The 24,253-nt window shown below is 35.1% G+C and overlaps 1 pseudogene; it reads right to left on the bottom strand.

The window, feature by feature from the left end:
- LOC123858596 (cleavage and polyadenylation specificity factor subunit 5-like) lies at positions 1-23,753 on the bottom strand (annotated as a pseudogene).
- Positions 23,754-24,253: the final 500 nt, after the last annotated feature.

Raw genomic sequence — 24,253 nt, 5'->3', positions numbered from 1 at the left:
TTAGATATTCCCAAATGGAGGCAAACAAGAAAAGGTAATAAATTCATAACCATCACTTCTGTTTGAATAATCATGATACATTTCAGAGCCATTAGAAAGACCGACAAGAAAGCTTTCTTCTGATGTTTCAGTTTCAGGTTTCAGTTCCGAATTGCATCGCCAATAATGCTTGGAAGGGTTGTCACACAAATCCTAAAGTAAAACAAAGAGTAGGCAAACAGGAGTAGAAAATAATGGTAAACTAACATAACAAAGAAGATCATTGTATATATTTTCCATTGCTCATTCATTTAGAGGTTATAGTTCTAATACTCTGTACTAGGATAAATCTGAACTCTTCACCTGAAGTAAAATTTCAAGGACTTTTTCTGTTAAATTAGTTTTCAATACTTAGGGAGTAATCTAAAGAGAAGATTTGAAAATTTTTAATAATAAAATAAAGGTTCAAATAAAAATATTACAACCAAAACTAATGTGAGATGTAGTGCTTTCATATAAGTATATTAATGCAGTATTGCCAAAACTGCTCTTATCGCATTTGAAACAATGAATAACTACATGATTCTCAATTTAATAAATATACTCAAAACATTAGGTCAGTGAGGAAGTGCCCTGTGTGCTGGGACAAATCTGTCTAAGTCTTCCATATATTTTTCGAACACAATTAAAAAAAACTAACATTCATTCCACTACATGGTTGGCAGTTTTGATGTTTTCTTTTCCAAAACTTCCGAACTTAAAAATATGGCCATGCTAAATGAAAAACTCAATAGCATGTGTTTCCATTTGGTCCAATTATTAAGTGCAAAGTAGGATAAGATCAGGATCCTGCATAATGTTAGATTAATTAGAGAGTAAGTGGAAAATTAGACTTTAAAATTTTAATAAAAATTATCACATTGATTTTAATGAGGAAGGCATTCCAAAATCTTAACAAATGTTCTTAATTATTTGAATTTCATTAAAAAAATATTCTTACTCATTCAGTAGCATAATTCAATTATTCCAAAATAATATAATCTTTTTTTTTTTTTTAAAGATTTTATTTATTTATTTGAGACAGAGAGAATGAGAGACAGAGAGCATGAGAGGGAGGAGGGTCAGAGGGAGAAGCAGACTCCCCGCCGAGCAGGGAGCCCGATGCGGGACTCAATCCTGGGACTCCAGGATCATGACCTGAGCCGAAGGCAGTCGCTTAACCAACTGAGCCACCCTGGCGCCCCCAAAATAATATAATCTTTGTTTTTAGTGAAATGAAAGTACTAAAGGCTAGTTTCTGAAAACTTTGTCTATTTAGCTAACACTTTACTGAAGACAGACTGTTTTGTTATAACTGGTAACAGCACACTGTGGAGAGACAGGAAGTCTTTGTTGTAATTTCAGAAGTCTAATCATGAGTTATTGCAGGTTGCATTAAGACTAAGAGCTGTAGTTGCATCATGATGTTATTTCACAGGAGGAAGGGCACTCTACACAGCTAAGAAGTGGTCAGATTTTCCACAATTGGATAGATCTTTTGAAACTCAATATATCAAAACAAAACAAAACAAAACAAAACGCCTTTGCTATTATCCTTTTCCCATTGCAATTAAATATTTCTACCTTGTCTGACTACTGTTTGTTTCAGAAATCATTCACTTGCCCAAGTGAGAAAAACCTACTACTTCTACCTGCCACATACATGGTCCTCCCATTCAAATCACCTCATTTTTCTTCTCATTTGTATTGCCCACTTCTTTATAGCCACTATATCTACTTTAGTTCAGACCAGTGGCTGTCTCATCATTTCTCCTTTAGTTGGCTGTAATAGCCACCTAAATGTTTTTATTTCCTTTTAATCTCTAACCAAAGTCACCTTGATAAAGCACAAATATGAGTCTGTTCCTATACTAATTAAAAATCTTCAATGGCTCTGCATTCAAACATAGGGTAAAATCAGAAGTCCCTAGGGTAACATATAAGCAAACATTCACCTGTTCCCTCCTAGATCTCTACCCTCATCAGTTGGCAGAATTGCTGACCCCCAGAATTATACCTCCCAGACATGCTGAATTATTTACAGTTGTCCAAAACAACTTTCTTTTCTCTGGGTCTTTATATCTGTTCTCTTTTTCTGGAAGATTCAGTTTTTCATTTTATTAGTACTTAACCTTTGTACATCAATAACTTTTCCAGGTAGCAGTTTTGTTATCCCTCCAAAAATGAATCAGAATCCTTGGAAAGTTTAAATATATGGAAATAAATAAATAAATAGGAAGTTTAAATATACTCTATATGAATTATATTGTAGTTGTGTTTTGACCTGTTTTTTTTTTTTTTCTTAAATTGTTAACTCTTTCAAAGAATAAATGTTGTGTTGTTCCATTACCTAGCATATCACAGTTTCCTAATACTTGTTTACTGAACAGTTTAGGGTAGCTTCATCCACTAATACTGGCTACCATTTATTTATGCCTATTATGTATGTTGCATCTAGCATTTTAAAGCTATCAGTCCATACATTAAAGTTTACATATGATTTGGCATCATTTATTTTTTGTCTATTACAACTCTTTAATGTTAAAATCATTTATTTTGCTATTTTTATAGATTAGTACAGGTTGAGAGAGTGTGCATAATATGCTGAAATTAGGGAGTCACTAAGTAACAAAATCAGAAGGTCCTTTAGGTTATATTATTTTAAATACTAAGCAATTTCTATTCTAACTCTAGTCTTCTTTATAGTCCCCCACTAAGTTTGCAATGCAGAAAAGTTTAGATACTTAAACAATTTTGAATATTTGGACTATGATAAATACATAGTTGGATGAATGAATGAGAAAATTCATAGCATTTAAATTAAATTCTGCTCATATATCCTATCATTATATCAGCTTTAAAGGAGATAATTCTAGGGGCACCTGGCTGGCTCAGTTGGTAGAGTGTGTGACTCTTGATCTCAGGGTCATGAGTTTGAGCCCCACGTTGGGTATAGAGATTATTCAAAAAATAAAATCTTAAAAAAAAAAGGAGATAATTCTAAACAGCATTTCAGAATTGCATCTCCTTACTATCTAAAGTAGTAGCTACTGTTAGAATAAAAATTATTTCCAATGTGAGCCAGCTACTTCCATGTCAAAATTTTATAAGGTTGCAAATTTATTTTCATAGGAAGCCAATTTATTTTGTTATAATTAATTGGGAATTATACACAGGAGTTGTTAAAAATTACAGTGTCATCTTGTCAAAACAAATGGGGAAACATTATATGTAAATATGTGTATTTTCCTATATTTCCACTTGAGTATAAATATGCATTCATATTTATATTTATGTGATCACATCTGCTTAAATACAGTTTTGAATTTCATTTTTAATTTTTTGTATGTAAATGTTAATTTTAAACTGTTTCAAGTGTGCATGTGCATAAAGTAATTAAACCCATGATAGGTAGAAAAGAAAAATAAAACAGGTTAAATGAACGGAACAGGAAATCTCTGCTGAATAGAATCACTACCTGACATTCAAGAAACATATTAAAGACTAGGTTACCTGGTTAAGGCATCTGGATGTTATACTTCTTCCCAATTCTACTTAATCTATGCTCAGTAAAATTTAAGGATGCTATCTAGCTGACAGAAATCACACAGCTTGGCATTTAACTTACAAACACACATGGTAGATGATAAAATATAGCATGGAGATAGCATGTTAAATAGAAATTAAATGCAAATGGAAAAACAAAACTATACCAAAGTTATGAATTTCCTCTGTTGACCCCTAAGAAATTATATTCCTCACTGCATATGTTTCAGGAAGCACAGATGAAAATAATAAAATAATCTGTTATTTGAATAAACACGGCAAATGTAAGAGATGCTATGGCATCTGAATACTTTAAGCAACTGTAGATCTGCTAATTTGTAATGCAAAGTTCTCAATCAGATTTTTAAAGAATGAGTGAGAATTCAGTAAAACCTCAAAATGTCTAGGTCTGAGAAAATTTCAGTAGAAGACTTCATCCTCTTCACAAACACCCACACACCCACACCCACACCCACACCCACACCCACACCCACACACACAAAACCATCACCACAGCAAAGGACACAAGGAAACTCTGAAATGTGTTGGATAAGTCTACTCCCTTGATTGTGCTGGTATTTTCACAGGTGTTTGCACACTTGCAGGTCTTTGTATATTGATTATACCTCAATAAAACTATTTTTTTTAAAGATTTTATTTATTTATTTGAGAGAGAGAGAATGAGAGAGAGCACATGAGAGGGGGGAGGGTCAGAGGGGGAAGCAGACTCCCCGCCGAGCAGGGAGCCCGATGCGGGACTCGATCCCGGGACTCCAGGACCATGACCTGAGCTGAAGGCAGTCGCTTAACCAACTGAGCCACCCAGGCGCCCTCAATAAAACTATTTAATTTTAGCAGAAAACAAAGTCCTTTAGAGATACAGATGTTCTTATGTTTGCTCAGTAAAATTTAATTGATTCTCTGCTTTGGGAAAGGCACTGTGCTGATTTTTACAGGTATGTGCTAGGGCTCATGGATCTGCTTTATGATTAGCATTTCAATACATATTTTAAAGATACATTTGAATATGCACCTTGCTTTTTCTTATGTTTATTCTTTCAGAAAATCATAATATTAGTCATAATATTAGTAGGCCAGAGCCTACATTAAATTTAGGGCAAAATGGCTTGATGTGAATATGAAAGGATATGTAGACACCATAAAATGAAGTCAACAAAGTCAGGAAAAGAGAGTTCATGTAGGGTGGTTGATAGTTATGAATGCATGGAGGTGAAGCAAACGGAGGGGAGAGAAGAGATTCCTTGGTTTGCATAATTATTCAGTCCCAGATAATTTTGGAGGTCATGTTTCAGTACATAAATTGAAGACAAAGGGACAGTTATTTTCTGTAAGGAAGTAGAACTGACAGGAAAATATTTAGCTTTCAGTTTCTTGTTGATAGGACTGGTGCAAACAATAAACTGACAGAGTGTGAATCTCCCAGTATTCCTTGGTTATGTCTTCACATTGGTAGTTTGATATCACCATTGTGGGAGTATTTACATCACAGAAATTTACAGATGAGATAAATCAGGACTTCCTGTGCTTTCTCTGGAGAGGCATTATTAAATTTTGCCCACACACCACTGCTCATTCCTTTAATGATTTTTTTTTTAAGATTTTATTTATTTATTTGAGAGAGAGAGAATGAGAGACAGATAGCAAGAGAGGGAAGAGGGTCAGAGGGAGAAGCAGACTCCCTGCCGAGCAGGGAGCCCGATGCGGGACTTGATCCTGGGACTCCAGGATCATGACCTGAGCCGAAGGCAGTCGCTTAACCAACTGAGCCACCCAGGCGCCCTCCTTTAATGATTTGATCGCAACATAGGCATATGTGTGTGTGTGTGTGTGCAGAGTGTGCTAGTACAATCATTTCTGCCTATTTTTGAAATATATAGAAATGACAATCTTCTGAGAATTGCTGAAATCACTTGAAGGTTGGTATTTAAATGCAACTATGTTATTTTATATAACTGTAGTTGTCACTGTTCTCTAATGTCCTATTATATGGATGTACCACAATCAGTATCTTAATTATCAAGTCCATGATATTTGGATTGTTTCCCATTTCTCATTACTGTTAACAATGCTAGACACATTTTTGTATCGATTTCTTGCTTTGAATATATGACATTTTCTCTTGCATGTATAACTGGAAGTAGAATGACTCCTATTAGAGTTTTTTAAATAATGCCAATTTTTGTCCAAAGCAGTTCTAACAATTTACATGCCCGCCAGAAAAGAAATGACTCCTATTCTTTCTATATTTTTATTATTATCATAGATCTTAATTCTTTCCACGTGAAGCAAGCTGGCTGGATCTGAGCACCCAGAGGGGGTCCTTCAGGACCAGCCAAGTGGGTCCTTGGCTTTGCACAGGACAGAAATCAAACATGAGCCAAGAGGAAGTGAGGGCAGAGTTTATTGAATAGTCTAAGTGTTAGAGTATAGCAGGCGGAGTGTCTTGGAGACTCAGAAAGGAAAGGAGAGATTGAGGTCTGTAGTTTTTATGGAGCACAGTGTTCAGGTATTTGTGTCCTCTCAGACATCCAGGAACTGGTCAAAATAAGGATGAGTGCTCAAGTGTCTTCCATGTCACTTTTGCCCTGGAACCAGGGGTCTTGGCGTCAAGGGGTCTGGAGTCAGTCATCTTAGAAAACATACATGACGACCTCTCCTGGTCACTCCTTAGATGTTACTTGTTGTGCTAGAAGACTCCAAAAGAAACCATTAACTCCTTGACCTTTACAAGGAGGAAATACATTAAGGGATGTGGTGTAGGCCCTAGCAAGAATAGAGGCAGCAGAAAAACAGTCTTTTAATGAGGCTTGTGATCCTCTTTGGGTGGAGATAATGAGGTAAAGGTAATTGTCGGTCATTCTAGAGGTCCATCTGCACAGAAGAAAGCAGGGAGAGTTATGTTCACACTGGTTGGGTGGTCTGGGTCAGCAGGAGGTCCTGTCAGGGCAGTTGCTATCACTTGAGGGGTGGGCTAGAAAGAAGAGCTTAGGGAAAAACGTGGGACAAAGGTCTCTGAGTACAAGCAGGTAGGCAGTAAAGGTCAGGGCTGGGGGTCTAGTTGGTGACAGTTTTATTTAAACTTTATTATTTTTCTGTTTCTTGATTAAATATATATAAATAGCATATGTATACTGATCTTTTTACAACACTTTGCTAAACTTTCAAATTAATTTTATTTGTCAATAAATTCATTTGGATTTTCTGTGGAGACAATCATATTATCTACTAATAATTACAATTTCCTTTTCTGCTTCTCACTTCTGTAACCTATTATTAATGTTTGTTAAGTAGTTCTGTGCAGCTTTAAAACCTTGCCTGGAAGGAGTCATTTTAGAATCACTTAAAAAGTACAGGTTTTAGGGGTGACCAGGTGGCTCAGTTGGTTGAGCGTCTGGCTCGTGATTTCCACTCAGGTCGCAATCTCATGGGTCCTGGGATGGAGCCCAGCATCAGGCTCTGCACTCAGCAGGGAGTCTGCTTGAGATTCTCTCTCCCTTTGCCCTTCCCCCAGGCGCGCGTGTGTGTGTGTGGGGGGGGGGGGCGTGCTCTCTTTCTCTCACATAAATGGATGAATATTTAAGAAAAAATAGTACAGGTTTTATAGTCTGAAACAGTTCTAAAATTTTAGTGTGCATCAGCCCCACCTGAAAGTTTGTTAAAATGCAGATTGCAGGACTCTACCCCCAATGTGTTTGATTCTAATATGTTAGTTTTAAAATGATGCTTGAGAATTTGCACATCTAGTTTTCAGATGTGCAGGATTCTGGCAAGTTTCCAGATAATGCAGATGATCCTGGTCTAGGGATCACGGTTGGAGAAACACTTGTCTAGAGACAGAATGGAAACTCAAATGTATCACTTAGAAATTCTGTGACTTTGGGGCGCCTGGGTGGCTCAGTCGGTTAAATGTCCAACTCTTGATCTCCACTCAGGTCTCAATTTCAGGGTCGTGAGTTCAAGCCTTGCATTGGGCTCCATGCTGGCCATGGAGCCTACTTAATAAAAAAAGAAAGAGAGAGAGAGAGGAATGAAGGGAGGGACAGAAGGAAGGAGGGAGAAATGCTGTGACTTTATTGAAGTAACTTCACATACCAGATACTCAGTTGCCTATGCTTTAAAATAGAGATAATATTTTATATTTGTGATTTCTATAAATTTCTATTAATTAATGGAGCATTATTAAATACTTATCCTAGTATTTGTACAAAATACACTGCGCCCATAAGAATTACCAAATGGGCTAAATGAATTGCATAGATGGTTCTACAGGGATTTTATAAGAATTCTAAATCGAGTCAAGGATTACGATCTCTGATATGAAAATGCATTCTATCCTGACCTTAGCTAAAACAGATTTCTTTGATAAAGTTTTGGGGATAGATGAAAGTAAGAGTTAACCCAATATCCACAATAATCAAAGGATAATGTATAATTTTTGTGTGATTATTTATATTGAAGATAATAAAAGAGGACTTCAGCTGTCTCCATTTTGACCTCAGACTTTCTAGTTGGGTTCTTCTTTCCAGTTTATCTCTTGGCTTAGGCAGAAGACCCTGAGGGCAAAGCATCTCCTGATGGGAACTAGAACTACCCCCTCAAACAGTAAGGACTGCCCTGAGCCAACAAGATCCTGCCCATAATTGACTCCAAGACAATGATCCATTTCACCTTCATTGTCTGCCTCCACCTACCCACCCATCTTTGCCCCACATTTTCCTTATGTAAACCTGGAAGTATTTTTGGCACTTTGGAGATAGTCTTTGAGACTCTTCTTCCTGATGTCGGCCTCACTGAAATAAATTCCTTTTTTCACCACCACTTGTTTCACTGACAAATCTGTCAGTGGCGAGTGGCCTTGCCAGGTCCTCTTGCACCCCTGTACCTCGGCTACACTAAGTCACAGTTACCTGGACCTTAAAATGATGAATTTAAGCACATAGCTTACAAGTGCTCTTGCAACAACTGAGTTTATCATTTCTCATCAACCCTCAAATCCATTAAAAACACATTGAAAATAGCCTGTAGGTTGCATGCCGGCTATTGCATCTTTTCTGCTAGAAATCACCAGATTTAAAATCATATGAAACATAGATTTTGCCTAATTTCCCTCTTGAGATTGGAAAGTATAATTGTCCAATTTATCACAAACATCAAGAGAACTGATTGACTAAAACAAAACAAAACAAAACCTAGATCTATATATCTTTCTAAAAGAGATGGAGAGGGTTTCATTTTTGTATCATCCAAGTATGTGTATGGATAGACAGGCTAGAATCACCCTATTACTTTATGAAACTTGTCTAATTAAATTTTAGCCCTCTCACTTCAGGATAGAAGTTCATTTTTTGTTTGATCATTCTGCTTACATAGGTGGTAAATCATCAAGCTAGCAGAATAACAAACCATTGGAAAATAGCTGTTCTATTTACTGGATTAGAGCAAAATGCTGTAAACGTAATTAAATTGCTGTATATTTCAGGAGCTATTAATTATAAAGATAATAAAAATAATGCCACTATCATGGTACTCCATGGATGTATACTGATTTATTTCTTGAGGAAACATATGCTTTTATTGAACAAGATCACCCATGATCCTGATCTGAGAATATTCTTTGATTCAATAAAAAGTAAGAATTGTCATCTGTACTAGCCCCATTATGAGTTTCTTGCATCTGATAAATAATTAATTCACTATCTTCAAAATGTATCCTACTCCTCAAGAATTCTTGCAAAAGTATACTAACACACATTTCATTTGTAAGATGTAGTAGCATTTAATAAATTAATCAAGTTGTCTTAACAACAAAACAACAAAAGTTATGCTAAGAAGGCAGCAAACCTTTCCAGCAAATCTTCCTTTCCTCAATGTATGTATAATTATATTTTAAAGGAAAGAAGTTAAGAACTATGTACTCTTTTATTTCTACCTCTTGTCTTTCCTTTATTTAAAACATTAAAATATAATCTAGATATATCTGAACCTGACCTCACATCACATTTTGAGGAAAAATTAAACGTTTGAAAAGAAAGATCACTTGCTGGATCTATTGGACTTTTTTTTTTTTCTTTCCTTCTCTTAATTTTTTTTTTTTTTTTTTTTTTTAGAGTGGGGCAAACTAGGGATTTTTATACTTGGCATGGATATTTGTTTGTTTTTACCCACTCACCACTTTGGCTAAGAACTTTCTTTTCTTCAGAGAACATTAGTTATTCTTTCCTTTTCTCATTTTATACACACCCAGAAATGTGGCATGATCATAAAATAATTATGAATTAGAAAGCTATCATTGGCCTTCAGTCACAGATTTATCTTAAAAAGATCCATATTATTTGGAAGCCTCTAATTAGGAGTAAGATGTTAGATGTTTTCCTTAGACTATGATTTATTTTTAACCTTGAGTCTTTGATCTGACTATAATTTTATGTTTAACTTCGAGTCTTTGATCTGAATATCAGAAAGAAGGTGAACACTGAAGTTTTATATAATATTTCATTTTCAAACGATCAATGAAATTATAAATGAAATCTGTCTTATCAGAGGTTAAAAATCAGGGTAGTGATTTTTCATTCTGCTTAGAAAATATATAAAATAAAACTTTAAATTCTAATGCTCTACATCATTAGTTCACATTAAAATTAAATGACATGGATAACAAACAATAAGTTAGTAAAAATCAACAAATACTTGCCTATTTTGGTATTATGTTCACATCAAAATAGAGATGATTTTTATTAAATGTGTTAGTATTTTATGGTTTTTAAAAAAATCAAGTGGCATCTTATAGTATCAGTCATACGGTAATTGATACACAACATCACTTTTTATAAAAACTGTATTATATTTACGTACTTTGAAAGACTGATTATTTACATAAATAATAAGGTGAATCTGTATTTAAAATAAGATGCTTGTCATACTTCAAGTTTTTTTGTACTCTAAAAATAGCTGTTAAATATTTCACTTTTTTCAGAAAGTCTCAACTGTAATATGCTAATAGCTTCCTGTGAGCATTACCCTCCAAAAGTTGACGTATAGAGAAAAAATCCCTAATTCCTGTTTCCTTTTAGGCATTAGTTAGCTCTGTGCCTAACTTTATGGCAACAAGAAGGTGCTGGTACCTAGAGAACTAGAACATTAGAAGTATCAACTTAATCCTTTAAGGGATACATCCCTGTTCTAAGCAGCCTATATTAAGTAAACCTTGTGGAAGAACAAGATCTTTCTGAGATTCAAAGGAATTCTAAAATAGACATGTCAGCATGAATTTTTCTTCTCTGACAGAAGTACCAAGATGACAGTTGAAGTAACAACTGCCTGAGCTAATACGAAGCCTAAATTTGATAATGTCTGCATTTTTGACATCCTGGGTTAGAGTCTTGGATGAAGGCGTGAGAGAGGGGCTTTGATCACTCGCGTCTAGCATAGAGCCATCCAAAGGATGGGCACTTCACGTTGGCAGTTGTGATTAAGGGAACTGAAGGCCTCGATGAAGAGAGAAAACTGTTTTAATTTCTGCTCCTACCTTTATTTCTAGCTCTGTCTTCTCACCTTTACCTGTTCCTTTTAGTTAACCCCTCTTATTTATTCTTTTCCTCTTTCTTCTTCTTCCCTTTTCTTCTTTTCCTCTATTCTTTTACATGCATTCACTAACCTGTGCATTCTTTTATGCACTTGGTCTCTGTCAGAGAACAAAGCAAACAAAATGTAAATCCCTATTATTTTGGAGTTTCCATGACAGTGGAGGAAAACAAACAAGAAAAAAACTTAAGTGTATTATATTGTACATTAAACATGGCAAGTGATTTTTTCTTTTTTTTTAGTTTCAGAAGTAGAGTTTAGTGATTCATCAGTTGCATATAACACCCAGTGCTCATTACATCCTGTGCCCTCCTTAATGTCCATTACCCAGTTACTTCGTCCCCCCACTCATCTCCCCTCCAGCAACCCTCAGTTTGTTTCCTGTAGTTAAGAGTCCCTTGTGGTTCATCTCCCTCTCTGATTTTGTCTTATTTTACTTTTCCCTCCCTTCCCCTATGTTCATCTGTTTTGTTTCTTAAATTCCACATGTGAGTGAAATCATATAGTAATTGTCTTTCTCTAATTGACTTATTTCATTTAGCGTATAACCCTCTAGTTCCATCCATGTCATTGCAAATGGTAAGACTTCATTTTTTTTGATGGCTGAGTAATATTCCAATATATGTATGTGTGTGTGTGTGTGTGTGTACATCTTCTTTATCCATTCATCCATTTCCATCCATATTCATTCATCTGTTGATGGATCCGTAGTTTGGCTATTGTGGACATTGCTGCTATAAATGTTGGGGTGCTTGTGCCCCTTCAAATCAGTATTTTTGTAGATAAGTGACTTTTTTTTAAAAAAGGAGCAGAGTAAGAGGATAGGTTGGCATGTGGAAGTGGTTTGAAGTTTTAGAAAGAGGGAGCAAGGTAGGCATCATTGTGAAGATGACATTTGACCAGATACATGAAGCAGACATATTGTATCTGCAGAATGGCCTCAGCAGAAGAAATGGCTGATCCAAAGGCCCTAATGAGGAAGACTGCCCAGCATCTTAAGAATGGCAGATATACAAGAATGCCAGAATAGCTAGAACTGACTAAAAGCTCTAGGAAGAAGAGAAGTAAGAAAGAAAGTTAGTGAAGAATGAAAATAAAGTTAGAAGTGAAGGAGGGGCAGATTACCTAGAAACTTACAGACCATTGTGAAAAGTTCAGTTTTTACTCTGAGAGAGCTCAGAGTCTCTGGAGTTGTGTGTATGCGAGTGTGTATGTGTGGGTTTGTGTATTCAAAAATGTGTATGCAGTGTGTGTGTGTGTGTGTGTGTGTGTGTGTATGCCTCAGCCTGTATGATGGAACTTTTGAAAGAATATTTGCTAAAGCATAGCCTCATCACTTCCTCCAAAACTTAGAGCCTACAATACCTATCTTGCCTGCAGAGAATTACTGGGGGCCTATGAACTGGAGACTGTAAGCACCTTGGATATAGCTCTCTGGAAATCTCTAGAGTACGTGCACATTTCCCCAGAAAACTTGTTTCTCTTTTGCTGTCCTGTCACCATGTAAGTCACAAGACTATTGCTAAGGCAATGAGCCTGAAATAAGTGGAGGAAACATGAAAGAATACAGTTTTCAGGAAACATTATGTAGATTCATTTTAAATGGGATGAAATTAGAAATCATAGGTTGTCATTTTGTCTGATGTGCCCCCTCTATTGTATCCCCACATCTCTTTTCCATATAAGACTCCTAATTTTATATAGGTTTTGCAGGGATCAGAAAAAGCTACACCTACAAATGATGAGGAGAAGAATTGATGTGTTAACAAATTTTTATTTGATTGTCAGTGTCCTCTTTCCTGGTAATTTTGCCACAGATTTATTCCCACCTCTAGGGAGTGTGATGCAGATAGAAAAATACAGCAGGGAACCCTTTAATTGCTTGTTCACTTTTAATTTTCTTATGTAGGCTTTTGCAGTCTTTATTTTATCCATAGTATATTAAATATACATTGCAACTGCTAAATTAATTTGATATAGAAAAGACAAGCTGCATCAATAAAACTCAAAAGAAAACTGGGTAATCATGCTGGCTAATGTGGCAATGTCTAAATTAAGCTCAGCTCTCTCCCTTGAGAATAAGGAATTCATGCATTCTTTTGGGGTCTTGGGCTCTGTCGGATGCTATGTGAATGGAGAAAGTCTTGACTAGAAGAAAAAAGTGACCCTTTCAATTGGTACTTTATGTATTTACTTTTAATGATTTTATCTATTTGAGAGAGAGAGAGCATGCAAGTGCACGTGCATGAGTGGGGGGAAGGGCGGAGGGACAAGGAGAGAGAGAATCTCAAGCAGACTCCTATGCTCAGCCCCACGGGGACCTCGATCTCACTACTCTGAGATCATGTCCTGAGCTGAAATCAAGAGCCAGTCGCTCAACCACCTGAGCCACTCAGGCACCCCTCAATTGATACTTTAAAAGATCTTTACCTTAATTGAAATGTCATTAATAAAAAAGATATTTTTTAATGTTCTACAAATTTTTGGAGTACATTGGCTACTGGGTGATTAAATTAAAAGCTATTTCTACAAAAGAACCATCTATAAATTAACACAGTTCTTATCCTTGCTAAGCCTCAATATCTTCATTTGTGAATTTTAAATATACTATGCATAGTTGGGAAATGTGACATTTTGTTTGATGAGTTTAGATCACTTCCCTTTTAAATGCTATTTTCTCTCTTAAAGCTACCCAAGAAGTACCTTTTTAAGAAAATAGAATAGGAAAAAAATCAGAACACAAGTCTTAGTCATTATAGGAAAGTATTTTAATATTCAGATGTGTACTGACCTATTTTTTTTCTGAAATGTTCATAAGAATCTAGGTTGCGTATGTATTTTAAATGCTATATTCTTTAATTTTACTCATTAGGATATACTTTTATCTATATTGCCAAGAACGGCAAATAATCCAGTGATTTTTTTTACATTTATTATCAGTTTCATTAAATGTCTAAACACAATGAGCACATTTGATGGGCATTTGCTGTTTGGAGACAACAAAATTTACATGCTAAATAATTATTTTTCTTTATTTAAGAACATTTAAAAATCTTATTTGGTCATATTTTTTGTCTCCATATCTTCTTATCTTTGAAGATATTACAAGTTCCCCTGAGAAGAATATAAAATATGAAAAGTTCTATACAGGCAGTCCACAAATTAAAAATATGTTATCTCCTAACAGTTTATTGAAATTTAATGTAATTCAGAGGAGTGTTTATTGAGCATCAAGTATTTTCGGGTCCTAAGTAATTTGTAACCTATTAGCAAGTACTTCAACTGCCTTCATTAAAATTTGTCCAATTTAACCTCCCCTCCCTCATACAAACAATTGCCTCCATCTGTTTCCCTCTCTTTATTTGGACATTTTCTTTTTAAATGTATTAAAGGAATTTTTAAAAATTAATCATTCAGTTCCTTAATTCTTTATGGTCTAATTTTCATTCCCAGTGCTCCATTTAATTTGCTCTTTCTAGGCTCATCAGTGTCTTGATATTTTCAAAATCCAACAGTAATTAAACCAGCTAACATCTGCCCCTTTGAGACTGTGGATTCTTTTATTGGAAAATCTCTTCTGTTTTGTTTTCTGTGATAATATTCTTCCCATCTACTTATTACTTGTTCCAGTCTCTTTTGCTAGAATGACTCTATTTCTGGCATTTGTCTTCTACCTACTTATTTATGTCTTTTTTACTTTATTCATTTATTTTTTTAAAAAATTTTATTTATTTATTTGAGAGAGAGAATGAGATAGAGAGAGCATGAGAGGGGGGAGGGTCAGAGGGAGAAGCAGACTCCCCGCTGAGCAGGGATCCCGATGCGGGACTCGATCCCAGGACTCCAGGATCATGACCTGAGCCGAAGGCAGTTGCTTAACCAACTGAACCACCCAGGCGCCCAATGTCTTTTTTACTTTATATGCTTACTGGCTTCAGGCCAGATTTATGATTATAAATCTCTACTTCTAGCCATCTCTCCAAGGTGTACCATTGGCATTTCAATCTTAATATTTTTCAAGATCAAAATCTGTGCCATTGAATAACTCTCTGATGTCCACTTTATAGTAATCACTTTTATCAAAGCTTACCTACCACCTTTCTTCCCCTTTTTTCTTCCTTCTAATGAGAATTATTTGTCCTTTCCTTCTTTTCTCTAGTTACACAAAGTTGCCTCATTATTACTTCCATCATGATTTAACTATATTAATATATTACTATACCATTTATAAATTTCATGTATATCTAAGAAATACTTAAGAATTATATATGTGCATATATATGTAAGAATAAGATATATATATGTATGTGTGTGTATATATATGTGTGTGTGTGTATATATATATATATATATATATATGTAAAATCCAAGAATAGATACTTTAAGATATAAGAATATCCCAGTGTCTAGGGGCACCTGGGTGGCTCAGATGGTTAAGTGTCTGCTTTCGGCTCAGGTCATGATTTTAGGGTCCTGGGATTGAACCCCACATCAGGCTCCCAGCTCAGTAGGAAGTCTGCTTCTCCCTCTCCCTCTGCTTCTCCCCCAGCTTGTGCTCTCTCTTTGTCTTAAATGAATAAATAAAATCTAAAAAAAAAAGAATATCCAAGTATTCAAGAATACTTTAAGAATAAGATATATATTTGGTATAGATAGATATATATCTTATATATCTTATATCTTTATATCTTAGATATATATACACACACAGATATATGCATATATGTATATATCTTATTTTTATTAAAAAATTTTTTTTAAAGATTTTATTTATTTGACAAAGAGAGAGCAAGAGAGAGAGAGAGACAGAGAGCAAGCACAAGCAGGAGGAACTGCAGGCAGGGGAGAAGCAGGCTCCCTGCTGAGCAAGGAGCCTGATGTGGGACTCGATCCCAGGACCCTGGGATCACGACCTGAGCCAAAGGCAGCCGCTTAATCAACTGAGCCACCCAGGTGCCCCACACCTTATTTTTAAATGATTTCTTGAATGAAGCCTGGTATTTTTGTAACATGTTTATAAAGGAAGAATTGAGTTGGATAGAAAACTCTTGCTTCTTAGATTTGCTGATGATATTGAGTAATTTTAAATAACAATATAAATTTTGAAATTTTGCTTTCAATTAGGTGACAGGAAGTATCATTGCAAGTCTCATAGCTTCTATTTTTTTTTTTTTTTTCTGTGCAGTAGAAGTTAATATCACCTGCTCAGTATCTAAGGAACTATAGGGGAAGCAGTCTTGAGAAGAATCGGGTGTTCTCTCTCTGTGTGCGTGTGCGTGTGTGTGTGTGTACCCAGGAGATGGGGTTTATGGGGGGATATATATGCAGGGCTCAGTGAGATGGATTGAGATGGGAATAAAGAATATGTTTGGAAAGATAGCTTGCCATTCTTCTGAGGAGTAAGAGGATGGCAGCAAAAATACCTCATAAGGGTTGAGGGTGCAGGGAAACATTTGGTGACTTGGGACTATGATTTGAATAGGCTTGGTGTTCTCAAGCATACCACTTTCTTTTTTGTTTGTTTTCAGAAATCATTACAGTGTCAGAAGTGTTTGAGAGTGAGGCATCTTGTTTGGCCCATGATGGGTGCTGCTGAGGCATTTTGTGGATGGCGCTGGCACACATGCAAATTATTTTTCTCTCAGTAAGCTTCTTGTTTGTTTGTTTTTACTTAGAAAAGATTAGTAAAATCTGTTTCTTAAAAACAAAAACACTTTGAGATCCTACAAAACTGTGTTGTCTATTTTACAGCACTTAGCATTGATTTCTTAGGTAAAAGAATGATTATGTTTATTATTATTATTATTATTTTTTTTTTTTTTAAAGATTTTATTTATTTATTTGACAGAGAGAGACACAGCGAGAGAGGAGATACAAGCAGGGGGAGTGGGAGAGGGAGAAGCAGTCTTCCCGCCGAGCAGGGAGCCCGATGCGGGGCTCGATCCCAGGACCCTGGGACCATGACCTGAGCCGAAGGCAGACGCTTAACAACTGAGCCACCCAGGCGCCCCTATTATTATTATTTCTAAAACCAAAGGTATTTCTAGGATTTCATTCACTGATCTGTGCTGGTTTGATAAAAGAAATCATATTAAAATACTCTGGACACTTATTGTGGCACAAATAAATGTGCCATATCTTTTCTAATTATTTTGTTTACTGTGATAATGGCTCATTTCCATGTTATATCTTTTACTGATATTTTAGAGTTAATATCCCTGAAAACATTAGTGATGAAACAATGTAACAAAATATCTCACTAAGAGTATAGGCACCCTCTTTCATAAATGTGGATAATACTTCATTGCAAGACTAGTTTTTAAAGATTGTGAGTCCTCAAGAGACATGACAAATTTTGATGTCATTGAATTTAACCTATATGCTTATTGTTTAATTTGACTTTATAGATCACAAGTGATGAGCTATGTTGAATGCCCTACATTTTCCAATAATATCTATTTTTTAATCTTTAATATTGTTTACTTATTAGGCTTTGCCTCAAGTGCTCTGTTATTATATTTTATAGCATCTCATTTTTAGAAATCAAACATGTGTGTCTAATCCGACAGGGCACCTTAAAATACAATGTTTAGAACCTAATAAGTAGAAGTAATTGATTTCTGAGTTGAAAATGAGTCAGGTCTAACTAAGCCCATCTTTATTAAGCTACTTCAAAGGACGCCCATAGTAATGAGAGAGAATCGCCAATTATAGTACATCATTTAATATCACACCTATCACTTTTTCTGATCCAAGTAATATTTATTTGCACTGAGTGATTTTAGTTACATGACACAGTTAGAGTTGAATTCTTTTGCTAGTCTAACTTAGCAATGCATGTTCCAGAAAGATATATGGTGTAGTGAAAGAAGACGATTTAGTAAGACAAGACATTTTTCCTCTCTGGACTTTTTGCTACATAAAAGCCTTGTCAGTTTGACATTTGCTACTTTTGCTTATGATTTTGTTCTATTTTCTCTTCCTCCCATGCCATCTTTATCAAACTACTAAAACACATTTTGCTAAATACTCCAGATGGGACAGTGGTATACTTGGCTCCTGGATAGAAACTAGGAAAATTGCCAAGCCTCTATTCTTTTTATAGCCCCATATTTTGAATGTATTGTATAATTCTACTTTTGCCCATAACTGTATTATTATTACTAATTATTTATATTATTTTTTCTGAAATTCCCAATCCCACAATTGAGTTATATCCAGTGCATGGTAGAACAGTAGGTACTAAAAATGTATCTGCTGAATGATGAATACTTATTTATACTTTCAGTGTATCAGAAGAGGATACTTTTATTTTAGCACAGAAAATATATACACTACCTACACTATCTGTATATGGGATGTACATAGAGGGAAAATAAACTCAAACTTAGTCTTTTGCTTTTAGCATGCTATGAATTAATCATACAGTGTAGATAGAATCTCAATAGATAGAGAATGAGAGAGTGCACATATGTTGTTTAATAGTCCTAACTGCTTGAAAGATGAAAGGGATGCTGACTGTAGAGTAACTCCAACAACTCAGTTTTGATTACTTATAAAACGGTTAGAGACTTCAACTTTGATTAATGGCAGGCACGATGCTTTGCAGAAACTCTCCCATTCAGAACACCTAGAACACATGAAAGAAGTATCAGTGTTGTAAAATATCACCCAGCCAAGGTCCAAAAGATGGACATAAAAGGTGAGCTAAGACAGAAAGCTTAACAGACAAGAGGATGAATACTTTTGACACCTTTGCAGGCACTGGAGTATAAAAGTCAGAGTGTAGGGCTTGAGGGGGTGGGAAAGGAGATGGATTTTAGTTTGGGACCATGAAATATTGCAACTAGAAATAAAAATGAACCAAAAGTAGACTGTTGTTTGTCTACTTAGAAGGAAAATAAAGAGTTATAACAAATACTTGCACTGTAGTGTCATGGATTAGGTCCTGAAACTGAAAAGGCATTAGTGGAAAAGCTGGAGAAGTTGAAAAAAAATCTGTGACTTAGTTAACAGTATTATGCCAATGTTAAATTCTTAATTTTAAAATCGTATCATGGTTATAAAAGATGCCATTATTTTGTTAACTTGGTCATATGGAATTCTCTGTACTAACATCACAATCACTAAACCAAATATAGTTTGTGTAACTATGTTAATATTAAGTACCGTAAATCTACAGCAAAAAAGAAATACTACAAAGAGGAATATTTCATAATAATAAATGATTCCATTCTCTGGAAAAATATAACATTTCTCAGTTTGAATGCACATACTAATGTCGTCTGATGATATATTACAAAGGAAAAAATTGAGAAATGTGCAAGGTAAACTAGAACAACAAATTATATCTACTAAATGTAGAAAGAAAGGCATAATTACAAGAAAAATATGGGGTGATAAAATGAAAATGTAAAACAGAATCAGCAAACAAGTTGTTTCTGTGAAAAGTATCATGCAATTTATAAAAATTCAAGCAGATATGGCAATAAAATAAAATAGTAAGCACAAATAACCAGTGCCAAAAATTAAAAAGTGGATATCAATACAGAATCTAGAGATATTGAAAAAATAGAGGATATTATTAACATCTCCATAGTAATATACATGAAAATGTAGAGAAAATGGAAAAATCCCTAAAGATAAAAATAACTTACCAAGAACTGACACAAAGTAAAAGAGAAAAATTGAAGAGTCTTATTGTTATTAAATGATTTCAAATACATAATAATATCTATCTACAATTATTAACTATCTGCAATTAACACCCATCATAAACTTGATCCCAAAGTATGAAAAGAACATTATAAAAAGGGAAATTATGGTCTCAGTCACAGATAATCAAAGATTATAAATAAAAATAAAATGAATACAGCATCTTAAAGGGACAAAACCTCCCCATTTCAGGGATAAAAATTTTAAAACAGAAAACTTACAAGAAAATTTCTCAATCTGCTGAATAACAACAAATATTCCTAGAGCAAAATATCATATTTAAAGTAAAATATTACAAACTTTTCTTTTGAAACAGATAGCAAGGAAAACGTGCCTACCTTTAACATTTCTAATTCATAGATCTTAGTCATTATAATACAAAAGGGCAGAATTAATTTTCTGAAACATTTGAAATGTATTTTGAAGCAAAATCTCCCATTTTACACAGTCTTGCAAAACCTTAAAACTCACCCATCATTGTGTGATGTATGTTCTCCTCTCCTTTGAACTGATAGGATTTTGCAGTAACCATAACCAATAGAATATGGTGAAAGTGCTATTTTAGGAATCCCAACACAACGTTGAAAAAAAGCCATTGCATTTTTTCCTTGTTTTTTTGTATGCTTACTCATGGAGAAGACTATGTGAAGAGGAAGTGGGTCTAGAAGACCCACTGGCTCCACCTGTTTGCAGCTGAGTACCAACACCAAGTTGCTAGGTATAGTGAAGCACTTTGAAAGTGGATCCTTCCGTTCCTCATATTAGGAACTTCCCCAGCTTGGTATGCACTGACAAAAGAAACACTACTGAGCCCTGATAAAATTTAAGGTATCGGGGCAAAAGCATAATATTGTTTTAATCTATTAATTTTTGTATAGCTTTTTATGAAACAGGGAATAACTGATATAACAGAGATTAAAATTCATAAATATTGGAGACATTCTAATATTGCCTATTTAAACTTTGTTTGAGATAATAGTAATTGACTTCAACACAAATTCTATCTGTAAAATACTCAAATTGTAATCAGGCAGTTTTAGATTACTTCTAACAGTTTTTTTTCTTTGTATTTACCACATTATAGTAAGTGTGCTTATCTATTTATTTAGCATATAAGCCACAGAAGACACAGACATTCACAGACACATTTGTGACCCTACTGAGGTCTAGATAAATTGAAGAATATAAAATAAAAGTAGGAGAAATAATGATATATTGCTGACCAGAAAGCCCCTAGATATGTGGAAACAGCTTTGTTATCACTGATAGCCTGGAGGAAATCAAATTGAAATCCCATAATAAATCTCTGCGAAGTATGTTTTCATTGCTAACCCTACAACCCAATAATTCCCAACATTCTGACTGTGATAGATCGCTCCTATGATTGCCAGCTTTGAATCCTAGCCTTTAGGGGATATTGAATTACTCTTCAATAATTTTGAAAAGACCCTTTCTCTCTCAATACAGTTATCATGATATTGTTTTTGAATTATGTTTGAATGAATTAAATGAGATTTATATGAGGGACAATATGGGGCAGCGAAATAAGCAGTTTTGATGTCAAATAAGCCTAAATTTAAATCCCTGATTTTTAGGGCACCTGGGTGGCTCAGTAGGTTGGGCATCTCCTTTGGCTCAGGTCATGATCCCAAGATCCTGGGATCGAGCCCCGGGTCAGGCTGCCTGCTCAGCAGGAGAGCCTGCTTCTCCCTCTCCCTCTGCCTCTCCTCCTGCTCATGCTCCCCTCAAATAAATAAAATCTTAAAAAAAAAAAAACCTAATTTTCAAGATATGTTACTTTAATACTATTATTATACTTGGAGCCAGGACAAAGTTTGAGTTAATTGTTTTTCTTATTTCATGGTGAAATATTATCAGTCTATGCAAAATCTCATTTTATTACCCTTACTGATACATTTTGTTTTCTTTTGTCCCCATTTTCCACTCTCACCCTACCACACTGCCTATAAGAAATAGTTCTAGGCTGCTGGATATGGACTCTTGCATTTGTATGTAGCTTTTAAAAACATATATTTTTGAAAATATATTTATTGTTAATTTGTACAAATTTTTACAGATTTACACAGATAGTACTCACCTGTAGATTTTGTTTCTAAATGTTTCCACTAACCACTATTTTTAGGTCCTGTATAGCCTAGTTTATTGTTTTTAACTCTTTTCCATGGTATACCTCTACCACATATTTTTCCATTCAAAATCTAGATTGTCTCCAATAATCTGATTCAATATAATTCAGTTATTGATATAATGAACATCTTCACATATGTTACATGGTCCTTAATGAGAATTCCCATATGAGGATTTCTCTGAAATACAAACTCAGGAGTTATTATTGGATCACCTAATGTATGCAAATTCATGAAATACTGTCAGACTGGCCTCAAGAATGGATTTTTAAAGTAACTTTCCCACTATGGTAATTGAGGAATCCTATTTCTCACATTTCCACTAGTATTTGCCATTACAGTACTGAAAGATAAGATATAATCCAAAAGCTGCATTTTTACTTCTAATCTCCTAAACTATATCCTTAAAAGGCAACTACTATGGGTTAATCATTACCACAGGAAAAAAATTTAACATAGTTTAGACATATTTCTAACCTCTCAACCTGAAAGAATACATCATTAGATTACCCAAGTCCACACATTAAGATTAATCACTTATTTTGTATTTGTTAGGAGTCTTTCATTTGCAAGTATAAGAATATAGGACTCACACTGGCTTTAAGAATATGCAAAAATTATTCCAGAGTTAGGATGAGGTACAAAAAGTTTGATCTGATGATTCATTCCTACTTGTCAAAGACTTATTTTCTTTGTGTCTTATTTGTCTTTTTTTCTTTTTTTAAAGAATTTTACAAGTTTAATGTGAAATTTAAAAAAAATACAAATAGAAAGAAGTCCATGTTCTTTAATGTTGCACAAAAAAGTATGAGTAGAACCAAAAGTAAATTAAACATTATTATCACATTTGTTTACACCACTATCTAGTTCTTCATATTCACCTCATTATTCAAATAACAGAAGAAAATAGGTTGCAGTTTAGGGATTGAGAAAGAGATAAAACAAACAAACAAACAAACAAACAAAAAACAAATCTTTCCTACCATGTTTATTCTACACCATATAGCTGTGCTCACAGAGATGACTTCTTTTACTTCTCCACTGCGCAGCAATTCAGTCATAAAATTGAACCTGCTCAGAAGCTGAGGAAGACTAGAAATGGATGGGCCCAAATCCTGGTGCATTTTCATACAATTTTAACAATGGTGCAGCTACCAGCTTGTAATTTTTAGGGCTGCGAACAAGGCTTTCTCTTGAAGTTGAACCAAAAACAACTTCTTAATGTTCCTTGGGTTTTGTAATATGTGCAGGAATATATGGATAATGAAGAGATTCAAATTTTGGGGTCTACCAGTTACCAAAGCAGTTATCAATGATCCAGTCCTACAGGGCTCCATCTTGACCGCTTTGTCATTAAGTGCTTTAGTCCTTCAACTTCATCTCCTCCTGGCTTAAGTTCACCACCAGATAATTCAAAGAAAGTTGTTCCTAACTTTAGCCATAACACATGGGGCAGCCAGTGCTCATGTACAATCAGAACCCCTTCTGTAGTTCTTCTCATTCCAATTTTATCAAATTCCTCCCTCATGCACTGAAATCTGGCTGCAACAGAGCTGTCCTTCTCATAGAAGGACTCTTTGTACCGAAAGTATAAGTGGTAAGAGCATACAGGTTGATGGTTTGCTCCAGGGTGTGGGGGTTGGTCTGCTGGATGTACTTGTTGCCAAACTGGTTGACCCCCTGGGGCCAGCTGGGTTGTGAGCGATTGGGTGGTGCCACGGCCATGCTGGCCATGCTGGCAAGCTCCAGTACTAGGGGCGAGAGGAAATGGGGCAGGCAGGGAGACTCTCCCTGTGCCAGCAATGGTTATTTGCGTCCCCCTTAGTGTATGCCACCTGCCATTAACATGAGAGCGCAAGAGGAGACTTATTTGTCTGTCTTAATGGAGTTTAATTTTTCTTGTTATTGATTTTTCTCAAACTCATAAAATGACTTCCAGAAATTTTCAGGATCTACAGGCTTTCAGCTTTTCATCACACAGAAAGAGAAAGTGTCTCCCAGAAACATTTGAAGAGTGGGAAATTATGTTTCAGTACGCCAAAATACATTTTATGTATTTCGTTCATTTGCTTGAATTAAGCTTCTTAAATCAATCACTCTAAACTAAGCCAACTAGGGACTAATCCTGAAGTTGGTACTGATGTCTACTTTTCTAAGGTATCTGAGCTGTGTAAGAGTGGTAAATACAGTTTGACAATCAGGGTAAAACAACAGAAAAGAAGGGT

This window comes from Mirounga angustirostris, unplaced genomic scaffold (assembly GCF_029215605.1).
Source record: "Mirounga angustirostris isolate CCGP_5_RB_7025 unplaced genomic scaffold, mMirAng1.0.hap1 SCAF_4, whole genome shotgun sequence".
In the NCBI taxonomy this organism is placed as follows: Eukaryota; Metazoa; Chordata; class Mammalia; order Carnivora; family Phocidae; genus Mirounga; species Mirounga angustirostris.
This window is presented reverse-complemented; position numbering and strand designations above follow the sequence as displayed.